Raw genomic sequence first — 13,387 nt, 5'->3', positions numbered from 1 at the left:
AACCCCAAATGACTTCCCCCTTGGAATGATTCCCTCTCCCAAGATCTATCCCCCTTACCATACCCCCCCAAATGTCTAACCCTTAACCATCCCCCCTTGCCATAATTTCTTCCCCACAAGAATTACCCCCAATGATTTCTCCCTTACAATGACTCCCCCCCCAGGATTTATCCCCCGATGATTTTCCCCTTTCAGTAATTTCCCCCCCCCCCCAATTTCCCCCGGACGATAATTCCCCCCACACACACACTAATTTGCCCCAGGCAATGCTTCTCCCCCTCCCCAATAATTTACCCCTCTATTCATTTGCCCCCTTTTCATTACTCGCTCCATGATTTACCCCCCCATAATGACTCAGACCCCCCCCATTTCCCCGCTTGCAACTCCTTGCTCCCCTCCCATTCCTTCCCTGCTTGCACTGATTTCCCCCACTGCAATGACCTGAGGGATTTACTCCACAGGGATTTACCCCCACAGGGATTTACCCCCTGCAATGATTTGGCCTCTTGCAATGATCGCCCCCCCACTATTTGCCCACTTGCATTGATCCCCCCCCGTTATTTGCTCGCGGTGATTCGCCCCTTGCGATGCTTCACTCGCTGCCCCCACCACGTGCTGGGGGCCTTGCTGCAGTCCCCCGGCCCCCCCCGCCCGGCCGCGGCAGCGATGGAGGCGAAGGCAGGTATCCGGGCTGCCTGGTTACAGGCAGTTTTGCAAAGCATTTGCTTCAGATTACAGGAAAAACAAAAGTTCATTGAGTTCCCCCCCTTCTCCTTCGCCACCCCCAGCCCCCCCGCCCCGCGTCCCCCTTCAGCCTCCCCAGCTGGTTTGAGTCTGTGGAGCGCCGAGAGGGGCTGCGGGCCCCCCCTGCGGCTCGGGGCGGGGGGTCCCCCTTTTCTTTGGGGGTGACCCTTGCGACCCCCCCCCGTCCCGCTGCGGGGATGGCCCCGGGGTGCGGGGATCCTCCCGGAGCATCCCGGGGTGGGTGCAGCGACCCCCCGCGCCCCCCCCCCAGCATCCTTGGGCACCCCTGGGGCAGGGAGCCCCGCCACCCCGGGTCCCCCACCCCCGCGGATTCCTTGCTGCCCCCCTCCCCGCGTGTCCCGCTGCAGAGACACCCCCCACCCCCATCGCACCCCCGGCGGGGGGGGGGGGGGCACCATCCTCCCGGTGGAGGGACCCCCCTCCCCGTGCACCCGCATGCAGGCCCCCCCCCCCCCCCCCCGGTGCACCCCGCTGCAGGGAGCTCCCTCCCCGTGCATCCCGGTGCCGGAGCCCCCCCGTCCCCCGGTGCGGACCGGCGCCCCCCCCGCCGCCGCGCTCACTCTTTGCCCTGCCGCCCCACCCGGTGGCGGCCGGCGGCACTGCAGGCGGCGGCGAGCAGGTGGCGGCCGAGCCCGCACCGCCCCGCACCGCCCCGCACCGCCCCGCACTGCCCCGCACCGCCCCGCACCCCGCCGCGCAGCGCTGCAGCCCCCTCCTCCCTGCGGGCTGCCTCTGCGCCTCGGCCCGGAGCGCCTCCCCGGAGCGCCTTCCCAAAGCCCCTTCCCAAAGCCCCTTCCTAAAACACTTTCCCAAAGCATTTTCCCAAAGCCCCTTCCCAAAGCCCCTTCCTAAAACACTTTCCCAAAGCCCCTTCCCAAAGCCCCTTCCTAAAACACTTTCCCAAAGCACCTTCCCAATGCACCTTTGTAAAACACCTTCTTAAAACGTCTTTCCAAAGCATCTTCCTAAAACACTTCCTCAAAGTGCTTCCCAAAAGCACCTTCCCAAAGCATCCTCCTAGAACACTTCCTCAAAGTGCCCCCTAAAAGCATGTTCCCAAAGCACCTCCCCAAAACATCTTCCCAAAACACCTTTCCCAAATTCCTCCTGCCACACTCCCCAGCGTTCCTTGCCCAGCCACTAGCCCGGTAGCCCCCGGCCCAGGGCCGGCAGCCCCTCCTGCAGCCCTGGATCCCCCCCGCCAGCCTCGCTGAACCCCCGGCCAGCCCGCACACCGCAGCGGGCTCAGGTGCCCCCCGCTAAGCAAGGAGAACCGCAGGAGGGCCCGGTTCTCCCCTTGTTCCCCCAGATCAGCGTGGAGGGGGACATCGTGCATCCCCCAGGGAGGTGACAGCCAGCGCGACACCGGGCTCAGCATCCCGGGCTGGGACGGGGGCTGAGAGCCGCAAAAAGACATTTGGGAGAAGCACATTCACCTCTAACAGCTTCGCTTGGGTCCCTGATGGCAGCATCTGCCACGGAAAACACCCCAGAAACCCCCAAAGTGTGGGGCCGAGCATAGACATGCCCAGCAGAGAGGGAGGCCTCCTCTGCCTCGCTCTCCTCCTCCCTTTCCCAAGGGAAAAACCATCCCCGAGATGCTCTCGGCCCACCCCAAAGCAGCAGCGTGTGTGAACAGAGCTCGTGTCCCGAAATGTCTCCCACTGCTCTGTGAGTGTGTGAAAATGCCCCTGTGCGGGGCTGGGAGAGGGACAGAAATAAGCCCCCAGCACATAATTTCACAAGAATCTGTTTCTTTTCCCGCTGGTGGCAATTCAAGGGCAAGGGGGAAAAGCCTAAAAAAGATTTGGGTTTTTTAGGCGTTTCCTTTTTTGCAGAATTCCTCCCTCTGGAGATAAAGCCATGAGAGTCCAGAGGGAAAATGTCTTTTCCAAGGTCAATGGCAGAGCTGAAACCAGGTCACCAGGGCGCAGGCCCGGCTCTGCCCAGCCACTCCCGGCTTTGCCCCAGCTTTTACCGTAACCTGGATAATTTTATCATCATCCGCAAATAAAGCCAAAAGCCCGTGAAACCGCAAATGGGGTTGCGAGGGTAACGGAGGAGCAAGGATTCACGAGGAGGAGAGCGGTGATGGCACCATCAGGCAACAGGTTTGGTAAAACCAGCCCAGAGGAGCGTTTTGGTGGCGGATGCTGCTCCCACCAGGAACGGGCGAACACGAGGAGTTCATCGCCCCAGGACGCGGCTCAGCCCGAAAGCAGCAGCGGGTTCGGGGCTCACCGGCTCCCGCATCCTGGGGCTCAAGGAGGTCGTGAGGTCCGACCCCGGAGTCCAATTTTGCAACACAAACGGGATCATGAACTTTCCTGCTTCTTCCCATGCCAGGATAAAGCAGGAAAATTCAGTGCAAGGAGGGAAGAACCTGCCCCAGGCAAAGCTCCCCCGGGGCTCCCCCGCTGACTGATGCCGCTCTGTGCCCTAAAGCAGCAAATTTCTCTCTTTTCCAAATTTAACGGGATTTGACTTCCCCAGAGCGGGCGATGCTCTCCCTGCGGCTCCTGAAAAACTCCAGCGCTGTGAAATTCTGGCTGGTGAGAGCAGCAGCGAGTCCCGTAGGTTAAACGCGACGCTGCATTGCTTGGATATCCTCATGGTTAGTGGGGACAGAAGCCTTTCCAGGCCCTGGCTCCTCCGTTACGGGCGGGCAGCAAGAGGTGCTCGATTTGCTCCCTGCACACAGAACCCTGCACACAGAACCCTGCACACGGAACCTCCCCGCGGGCATTTGCCTTCCCCTCTTTCACGGCCGCTGCCGTCCCCAGAGCGAGCTGCATCCATCTCAGCCGCACGGACAGAGCGGATGCCCTGATAATCCCGGAGGCACGGCTAGGTAACCTTTTATCTTATTTTATTTTTTCAAAGGGAGCAGTTGCTTCTGCAATTGCCTTTTCTTTTTCTCGCTGCTAAATGCTTGCTCATGTCCCATCCCTTTTTTTAACGCACTGATCCTTTCTGTCCCAATCTCATCCAGCGCAGGCAAAACCCACCGAAAGGGGAACTGGGAGGAACTGGAGATGCACAAGTGCAATTTTTGATTTTCACGTCCCATTCAAAGACACGCTATGCTCTCTGCATAGCGTGATGCTATTTCTATTTGATTTTAAAAAATCAAATTCACCTGAATAATTTTTGAGCCAGGACTCGCTGCTAACGGTCTGCTACAAACGTTGCTACTTTTTGTCAGTCTGACGGTGTGTTTTATGTCTTGTGGCTGTTAATATTCTCTCCTCTGATGACACTTTTCTAGCTGATGTGATAACTTTTCTGCGACGGACTGCTACACACTTTCTAACTGCTCAACCACCTGTACGGCAAAGGGAGCGCGGGGGCCGCTGTGCCGCTCCCGTGGGCACTGCAGGCCAGCCGGAACGTATGGGAGCTTTACATTTCAGGGAAATCCCATCTCCTTTGTAATTTAACCACCGTCCCTGCCAGGCTATTAATGGGGAAAAAAAACCCGCATTTGCAATTTAGTTTTTGCAGTCAAAGCTGCAATTTAACTTTTGCCACCAAATCTGCAATTTAACTTTTGCCACCAAATCTGCAATTTAACTTTTCCTTCTTGCTCAGTTTTGGTGTTTTCCCCCCAAGGCGTCCCAGGGGTGCCCAGCAGCCAGCCTGTCCCGCTTGCAGCCCAGTTACACCACTTCCCCCACCTGGGAATAGGCCCCCGCTTCTGGTTTAGGGCTTTGTTTTGCTTTCCTTTTTTTTTTTTTTTTTTTTTTTTTAAACCAGGCGCCTTTAAAGCCCTGCAATGAAATTTCCAAGTTGTCATCACTGGTTTTTTCACCCCTCAGATGAAAGAAAACAACAACAAACCCTTTGGGCAGAAGCGGTTCAATAAAAACGGAGGGGAGCGAAGGACGGGGAACAGATATTTCGTTGGCGATTGGGTGCAGCTCCCCGGTACGGAAAACCCTGCTCAGCAACCAGCTCCCACCAGGGGCAAAAAAACTGGGGAAAAAAAAAAAATCAAATCAAATCGATATTCTTTTCGCCACTTACCAAATCTTGAAGTCCAAGTTGACTTCAGCCACCCCGAAGCCGTAGGTCCCGCGGACCGCTCCCCACGGCGGGGAAACCCGGAGCATTTTATAGCGTGAAAGCTGGGGTGGTCCCCGCCCACAGGGTGCTGCCTGAAAATGAGTATTCATAAGCTTTTAGGGACGATGACAATGTAAAGCTTCCTCCGTGCTCCCCCAAGCCCCGGCTGCCGCCCGCCCGCCCGCCCGCATCACCGGCCGGGCCCCCGCCGTCCCGCTTCTTCCTCGCCTCCATCACCCCGCTGCAAACCCCTTGTTTTCATTTAAAATGCTCAAATAGCCTCCCAAATATTGTCTCCCCCACTTGCACCCCTTGCAGGAGAGGCTCGTGAGTTTTTTTCTTTTTTTCTTCTTTTTTTTCCCTGTTTTCCCCTTTTATTTTTTTCCTCCTTTTATTTTTTCCTCCTTTTATTTTTTCCTCCTTTTATTTTTTTCCTCCTTTTATTTTTTTCCTCCTTTTATTTTTTTTTTTTTTGAAAAGCCTCCGAAACCAGAATGTTTCTGCAAAGAGTTTATCAAATTACATTTGGGGACAAAGAGCTAAAGTGCATTTTCTTGAAGGCTTGACAATTGGGGAGCCATCAAGGAAATGAAAAGAATGACAGAAAACCAAAGGCTTTTGTCAGATGGAGAAACGCCATCGAGAAAAGCCAGGGTTGGGGGCCTTTATTTTTGTTTTGGTTGGATTTCCTTTCGACTTTCTTTTCCCAGGTGTTAAAGTTGGGGCTGTGGGGAAGGCAAGGAAAAGCCATTCGGTTTGGGGGGAATTTAAACGGGGGATTTCTCCGCTCGTTTTTTTAACAAGATGCCAGTGTTTAAAAGAAAAATGAAGCCCCTTTAGAAATGCGAAGCTGCCGAGATAATGACTGCGATCTCTCTAAGACTGGATGGGAACAGGTGATATTTTTTCCTTCCTTTCTTGTTCCCATCTGTCCTTTGTTCAATATGAGACCGAAGAGAGACAGAAGCGAGATCATTTTGATATTCCCCTTTTTGTGCATATACCTTCTCCCAAGGAAAAGAACGGCGGCTTGGTCCCACTCCAGGCGTTATTAGAGAGGGTGGCTACAGGGAGACATGCAAATAAAATAAAAATAAAAGCCCTCCACTCGTTTTTTTACATCTTATAAAGTGAGCAGCGCGGTGTCTGGGTGCGCTGGTAGGGGCTGTCAGGGCTGAGCTCTGGCCGGTCCCTTGGGAAGATGCTCCAGGGACACCACGCAGCGCCCCGGCGTTATCCCACCCCACCTTTATTCCCATCCACGCTCAAGTTTCTTCCCCCAGGTGCCACCCTGTGTTGCAACAGCATTTTGGGGCCGCTCTCAGCCCCTTTCTACCTCCCCAAAAGCCATCACATCCCTCCATCTCTTCTTCAAAACCGAATGCCAGGGCAATAAGCCAGTGGCCAAATGCTTCCATGCCCCTTCGGAGCATCCCGAATCCCAAATCCCGGACATGCATCCCTGTGGGAGCCCCACTCAGGGGCATTGGCGGGGGCTCCACACAGCAAGTTTTGAGTTTCTGTTGCTTTTTTTTGCTCAATTAGGAACATTTTGCATGTTTTCTCCCCCCACTTCTGAAAATAGGAAGATTTAAGCTCCTCGGTGGGTCAAATAAGCGGGGATGCAACTGCCTTTCCCTGCAAGCTGGCAATAGTTTCTGTATATTCTGAATAATCTCAGGTACCCAGAGTCTTTCCTTACTGTCTCCTGCTTTGAAATTTCTTTTCAAGAAGACGAGATTCTTTTTCCGCATGTCCTCTTTTTTTTTTACAATTTCTTTCTTGCTTTCTGGAGCGTCTCCTATTTTATCTTCCTTTCTAGTATCTCTGCAAAACATCGCCCTAAAAAAAAATCTGGTTTAAATGCCTTTCTGAAAACCCAACCCGCCAGCCCTGGCTGGTATTTATTCTCTTTTTCCTAACAAACTTCCTTTTTTATTCTGCTACCGGCAAAACAATTCTCCCAAATCTCAGCCCTTTTTGAAAACCATCTGGCTTTTCCCCTGCCCGGGTCTTCTGCGAGCAGTAGATAATTACGCGAAAGGGTGGGCTGCGAAGGATTTTTGCATCATTGCAAGAATACAGCCACTATTATTCTACATGCCATGCGGCCTTTTAGAAAATTAAAAAGGCATAACGAGAAACATCTTACCCTGCTCTGAAGGAAAATAAACTACGTTGAAGTTTCTCCGTTCATCTCAAAAGAAAATGCCAGGGTAATCCGAGACAGGGACCGGCTGGGAGGGAGGGAGCGAGGGGTACGTGTGCTTGTATATATTTTCAAAAGATGAGACTTTGAAGGTGCTGCTGAACCACTATTTATATCCCAGACCTTTTAATACAAAACACCGCCGAAGAGGCAACTTCAAGGACACGCTGAGAGGGCATAATTCAAAGTTTGCTCAAGAACCTCTTTCTAAGACCAGGTTTTCCTTGCTGAAAATGCCAGCTGCACGTGAAGGGGGCTGGGATTTACACCGTTATCCTCGATTTTCACCCTTCTCTCCATGTTAAAGATTCCCACTAACTCCCTTTCCCCTCCCTGCTCCTGCCCCCTCTCCCAAACTCATCCAAAATCCTTTGAAAAAGAGTGAAGAAAATTCGTAGAAAGAGAGTGGCGGAGACCATCGGCTTTTGCACGGCAGCTCGTGATTTTAGATGGGCAGCAAGCAAAGAGCTGGAGCCGATGCGCACATTAACCTACCCATGGCGATGCCCTACTGCCAGCTCCCGTCCCTTGAGTCCTGCCGGCTCTGCTTATTAAAGCCCGCTGGGAAAAATAGGGAAGAAGGAGGGGAGAAAAAGAAAAGAAAGAAAACAAAACAAGACCCAAATGAAAAACACATCGAGCCTCAAACGAGAGGAAGTTCAGCGTGGGATTCATTGTCTCCCCGAGTGCCGAACGAAGGGCTCGGCTGGTGCCGGGCACACACTGCCCTCCAGAGACACGGCCCGGCAGCAGAGCGGGGCTCCCCGCCGAGGAGATGCTTTCCTAATGGACCCCCCAAAAAAACCCTTTTCCCCTCCATACGTTTTAAAAATTTCTTTTCTTTTGGTTCAAATAGCCGAGGATGGCGGCAGGCTCCAGAGCTTGCCCACAGCTGGGGCGGTCAGGGTGCTTAGGGTACATATGCCCAGTGGTTGGGGCACCCAGAATTTAGGGCACCCAGCATTTAGGGCACCCAGCAGAGCCCACGCTGGGTGAGGGACACCCCCTAACACCTCCCAGCCTGCAGCACCTGCATCCCTCCGGGCCAAGAAGCCTTAAACAGAGGGAAGATGCTCTGGGATGGGGCCACCCCTTTGCTGCAGTTTTATGGGGTGAAGCACCCAAGCACCTGCTGGTGGCAGAGAGGGGGACCCCGGGGTGGAAACCCCACTCGGGGCTCCTGGGTTGGCAACCTGCTCGGAAGCGGGTGCACACAGGGGCAGGATGGTGCCCCGGGCCAAAGGATGGTGCTGGGAGCTCGCCCAGCCTTGGGGACAAGAGGTGGCACCAAAAAGCAGGGTAGGAGAGAGACGGGTGTCTATTGTCACAGTCAGATAACACCAGGCCTGCGTCCCAGTTGGGCACAAGAGGTGATTGATATTTTTTTCAAAAAGAGAAAAAAAAAAAGCCATAAACCAGCCCTTTTTCCTCCATCAGAATTCAGCAATTTTCAATTTACCATATTTTTTTAGCAAAGCAGTTAGAAGGGACCTCTATCTTCTCTGCATCCCGAAAATGAGAGGGAGGTTTGTGAGAGAGGAAAGGTATTGGGGAAGAGGAAGAAAACAGCATTTTTCAGAACAAGTCTTTCTAGTTTGGGGAAGTTTTCCGCTTCCCTCAAGGACACGTGGAACGAAGCTGAAAGCAACACGGCGCATTTTCTTGCAAAAATGCTTCATCCCCCTTCAAGCGGCACCGGTCTGAATCTTGCAAACTGCTTACGTGACCTTATGATTAATTAAACCCACAGAATAAATGGGTATTTCGCTCGCAGATGAGGCGGAGTGATGCTGGCTCCGATATCTCTTCGTCTCCTGGAACACGCACCGATAGTTTCTCTAGCCCATCTTTAGGATCGCTGAGTTACAAGGAGGTTTTCCCATTCCCCTCACAGAATTCAGTTTAAGGAAAACTACCTTAAAACCAAAATCAATTCATGCTCCCAGTTAAAAATCAGGGAAAGAAATGCATATCCCATTTGAGCCGCATTCAGGTTTTCTGAGAAGGCAAAACCCATCTTCCTGCATAAAATAGCTCAGATTTATGATGGGAACAGAAATTAGGAGCTTCAGCAATAACCAGGTGCTTCGTGGGCTGCCCCGCTGGGCTGGTTTGGGGGTACTGGTACAGGATGACTGGGAGGCATTGCCCCGCTTCTGCATCCCCTCCTCTTGTTTGCATGATGGCGAGCAAACCCATAAATGAGTATTCAATTGCCAGGGTGACGAGGCCCCAGAAAAAAAAACCTTTGCAAAGGGTTTTTCGAGGCCCGGGTAAAACCGTATCAAATCTCCGGCGCTGGCAAGCAGCGTGGGGAGGAAGTTGTTAACATTTTGGTGTGAGAAGGTACCTGCTCATCCTTTCAGCCTCCGCCGTGCCCCTCGCCATTCAAGCCGGGCACGTGAACAGTTACGGTTAAGAGCACAAAACCTTTGCACAAAACACCGCAGAGTGACCCAGTAGCTAAAAGCTCGTTTGCATTCATTAACAGTCCCGAGCCAAGTTCAGAGCTATTACCGCAGACCTGCTCCCCCTCCTCTCCGTCCCCCGCCCCGTCCCCCTTACCTGCCCCGTGAAAGGTCCCTCTCTCCGGCTGAAGCTCAAGGGATCGTGCTGGGCTCGAGACCTATCAAGTGACAGAGAAAATAATTCGCTCTGAAAGAGGATGCATCCCCAGGGCCGGGTGCTGAGGCCTCCGAAAAGGCGGCTCCGCACCGATTTGGGAGGCTTTGCTCCACCGGGAGAGGCGCGGATGTGTCCAAGTGCTTCCAGCTCTCGCTGCTGCCCATGGAGCCGGGGAAGGGGGTGGGAATTCCCGGGATGAGGTGGGAAATGATCAGGGATTTTATTCCCCCCGCTGCATCCTTCCCTGCCTTCTAATGGGCGATGGGATGTAAACCTAGGGGAGATGGGGCATCTATGTTGGCATGAGTTTGGCATGCAAAGAGCAGGTTTATTTGCATCTGCCTGCTGCGGGCATCCCCTGTGTCCCTTGAGGGTCTCCAGGAGCACCAAGATGCTCTCTGGGACACCCTCCCAGAGAGGTTTCCCCAGGAGGAGCTCTCCTCTCCCTCCAAGGGGACATCCCAGTAGCATCTCAGCAAGTCCTCCTTAGCTCTTGGTAGAAACTCTGCACCCAAGGTTACCTCCAACATGAAATCAGTGCCCCCAGACCTCCTGCATCTGGAGCCCAGTTAGGCACATCCTGACCAGAAGAACGAGGAGGATCCTGATGAGGGATCACGGACAGCGATGCTGCAGGCAGCTCGGGGGACCGTGCCTGCGAGTGCTGTCACCTTCACAGCAGCCCCAAAGGATCCCGATGCACCACTGGTCTCGTGTCTGCATCGCCAGCTCGCAACGTGGGTGTGCGCCGCAGGACAGACCCGTGGACGCGGTGGTCCCCCAGGATGAGGGACTGGGATTGCCACCGGTGGTCCCGGCTCGGGCCAGGCGGGCTCAGCGCCGCGCGATGCTCACGTTGCACAAAGCCGTGGCCTGGAGATGGGCTGCGACTTCCAGGGATGGATCCCGATGCCCAAAGCTGCTGTAAAATCTCCAGGGCGCTGGGACATCCTTCTCCGTCTCACATTGTCTACCTCTCGCACTAGACGGTTCTCATTAAGCCCCGCAATTGATCTCCTGTCTTTAAAGGAAACAAGAAAGAAGGAACAAACCAAAAGGGATCCTCCTTCCTTCAGCCCAGGGGAACAAATCTGGCTTTAATTTCTTTTCCTTTTGTCATTCCAGTCGGGGATTTCACTTTGACGACGCTGCCTTCCCCATTCCTCTTCTGCTCTTCGAGAAACAGGAAAGTACCCCCTCTGCTTTCTATGTTTCTTCCCTTTGTTCTCCACGCCGCTTCTCTGATTTATGAAAGGACTTTTCTCTGCCTGTATCTTTCTTGTTGGGAGTCGAGGATCCCCAAAAAGTGGTGGTCCCCACCCCGGAGTTCAGAAGAGCCGCTCTGCGGCTTGCTCTGATGTTTCTGACTGGCACTGAATATTTTGTCTCCACTGGGAAGGTGCTGGAGGACCACACCTTTGAAGCTATCCTTTGGGAGGGGGCTTCAAATTTATGCTACTGAATGGCTTTGATTTCCAGCAATGGGAGAAAATCCACTCCAGCACCCAGTATAATTCATACCCAAACAGGTAGGAGGAGGCTGACAGACCGATCCACCGGGATTAACCTCTCCAGGAGATTAAATCCTGCACGGCAGCGCTGTAGAAGACCCGGGAGAGGTGGTAAAAATCACCTCCTTTCCCCGACCTGCGGGCAGACCCTGGCCGGCACAAATCACGGCGGTGCACACAGAGGGCGTGCGAAGGAGCCTGCGCTGCTCCGAGGGAGCGTGATGATAATACCAGGAAAAAAGCAGGATTCAGGGGTTAAGGTGGGAAGGGGCATGGAGCATAACGGTCTTTTAATCAGAAAATGAGACCAAAATAACGGCCTTTTAAGCAGAAAATGAGACCAAAATATGGTTTTTCATTTGGCATATGCATCAAAAAGTTATTAAAAGGAAATGGTTAAATATCTCATTAATGAAGATGAATGATGCCTCAGATTTGTTTTTAAACAGTTCAAAGCAGTTTTTTTCTGACCTCCCAAAGCGTGTGTGTGTGGAGGGGGATCTCAATGGCTGAAAATGTTCCTTTTTTTCTCTCTTTTTTTTTAAAGCAGCTTAAACTGATTTCAGTGCTGGAGCTGCTCCTGCTGAACACCCTGGGAGGGAGAGATCAGGCTGGGACACGAGAAAAATCAGTTTGCTGAGTGCAGAAACACACCAGGGATCTCAGGGGCTGCTCTGCAAATCCACGCTCTCCATCACGTTATGAGATGTTCATAGCTGGGACTGAACAAGCTCCCTCCTGCTAGAAAGCACACGAGAGCCTGGGAAGAAACAGCTCCAGGGGATGAGGCATCTCATCCCCCTAAAATCACAGCTGGACCTTCCCCGGATGGCAAGCTCCAAAGGATGCAGGTTGTCCCACCGCTGTGGTCACCACCACCATCCCATGGTCCAGGCGTCCCAGCCTGGGACACCAGGCCTTGTCCTGGGGGCCAGGTCGGACGGGGTGTCCGCCTGAGCTCTCATTCACATGGTCAAACCCCCAGGCTGCCCCATGAATCCCAAGCCAAAATAAAAACTATCCCAGCACCTGCAAAGGCCGGAGATGGGAGGGAGCGGAGGGCAGGGGAGGAGCGTGTTTTCAGATTGGTTTTTGATACACAGCCTAAAATAAGGCACAGAGGAGCTTCTTTTAAGAATGATTGCATTAAAATAGCCCTCTCCATTACACAGACACTAATAGAGGCTCAGTGCATTATTTCTATCAAAGTGCAATTTGCATTTACAAAGGGCTCCTGGGAAGTGATGGATGGGGAAGGAATGGAGAAAGGCTTGTAAAGCCGAGCGTGCTCATCTTGGAGTAACTTTCAAGCACAAGGCGGTTTTTCTTACACCTTCCCCTCCAAAGAAACTCGTGACGTCTGCTTAAATGAACATTCAGGCTCTCGCCTTTCACCCCGCAGCCCATCAATAAAAGCCGGAGGAGCGGAGGAGAGGGGATATTCATTTATCTTCATTAGGACTCTGGCCAGCTCCTCTGATCACCACGTCGGCGTCGCCAGGAAGAGAAAAAGCTACTGTTCCTCTCCCCGGCTTCCCTGCCCGCACACGCACACCCGCCACTGGCCTCGCAAGCATCTCGGGGTGGCGGGACTCTGCTCAGCACCTGCCTTCAGCTGAGGGAAAAATGGGATTTTGGGGGTATTCCCCTTTTCTCTGCTCCTTTGCAGAAGCCGAGCTCCAGGGGAAGAGCGGGCAGCAAGGGGAGGGTGAAGGAAAAAGCAAATGAATGTCATGAGATACCCATCAGTGGAGGCAGATTGAAGAGAAGGGGAACCCTATTAGGGAGAAGATGAAATGGGTGATGTCTGGCCTGAAAGCTCAGCCCCCATCACCAGTCTCCACGTTACCTACTTGCATTCGCTGTTTAGGGGCCCCCTCCCACTTTGGACAAGGGGGATCATTTTGGGAGAGACACTTCACCCTCCCCGCCCTGCTCAAGGTTTCCCCCCATGGACACACCGAAAGACCCCTCCTTCAAAGCCCTCTACAAACCTTGCCGGGATGCTGCGGAGCGGCCACCTCCTGCTGTGCACAGGGATGTCACACAATGGTCGCTGGATGTTCTCCCCCTTCTTCCCATGAAGGATGCTCCTGGGAGCCAAGTACTGGCAGTCACGTACTTTTGGAGTGAACGGAGACCTCAGGTTTGGGCTCCACATCCCTCCTGAAACCCATCAGCAGCTCTTGGAGAGCCCCTCCTCCTGAAACGC

Source organism: Platalea leucorodia (genome assembly GCF_965183815.1).
Source record: "Platalea leucorodia genome assembly, chromosome: 6".
Classification (NCBI taxonomy): domain Eukaryota; kingdom Metazoa; phylum Chordata; class Aves; order Pelecaniformes; family Threskiornithidae; genus Platalea; species Platalea leucorodia.
Note: the sequence above shows the minus strand (reverse complement) of the source record.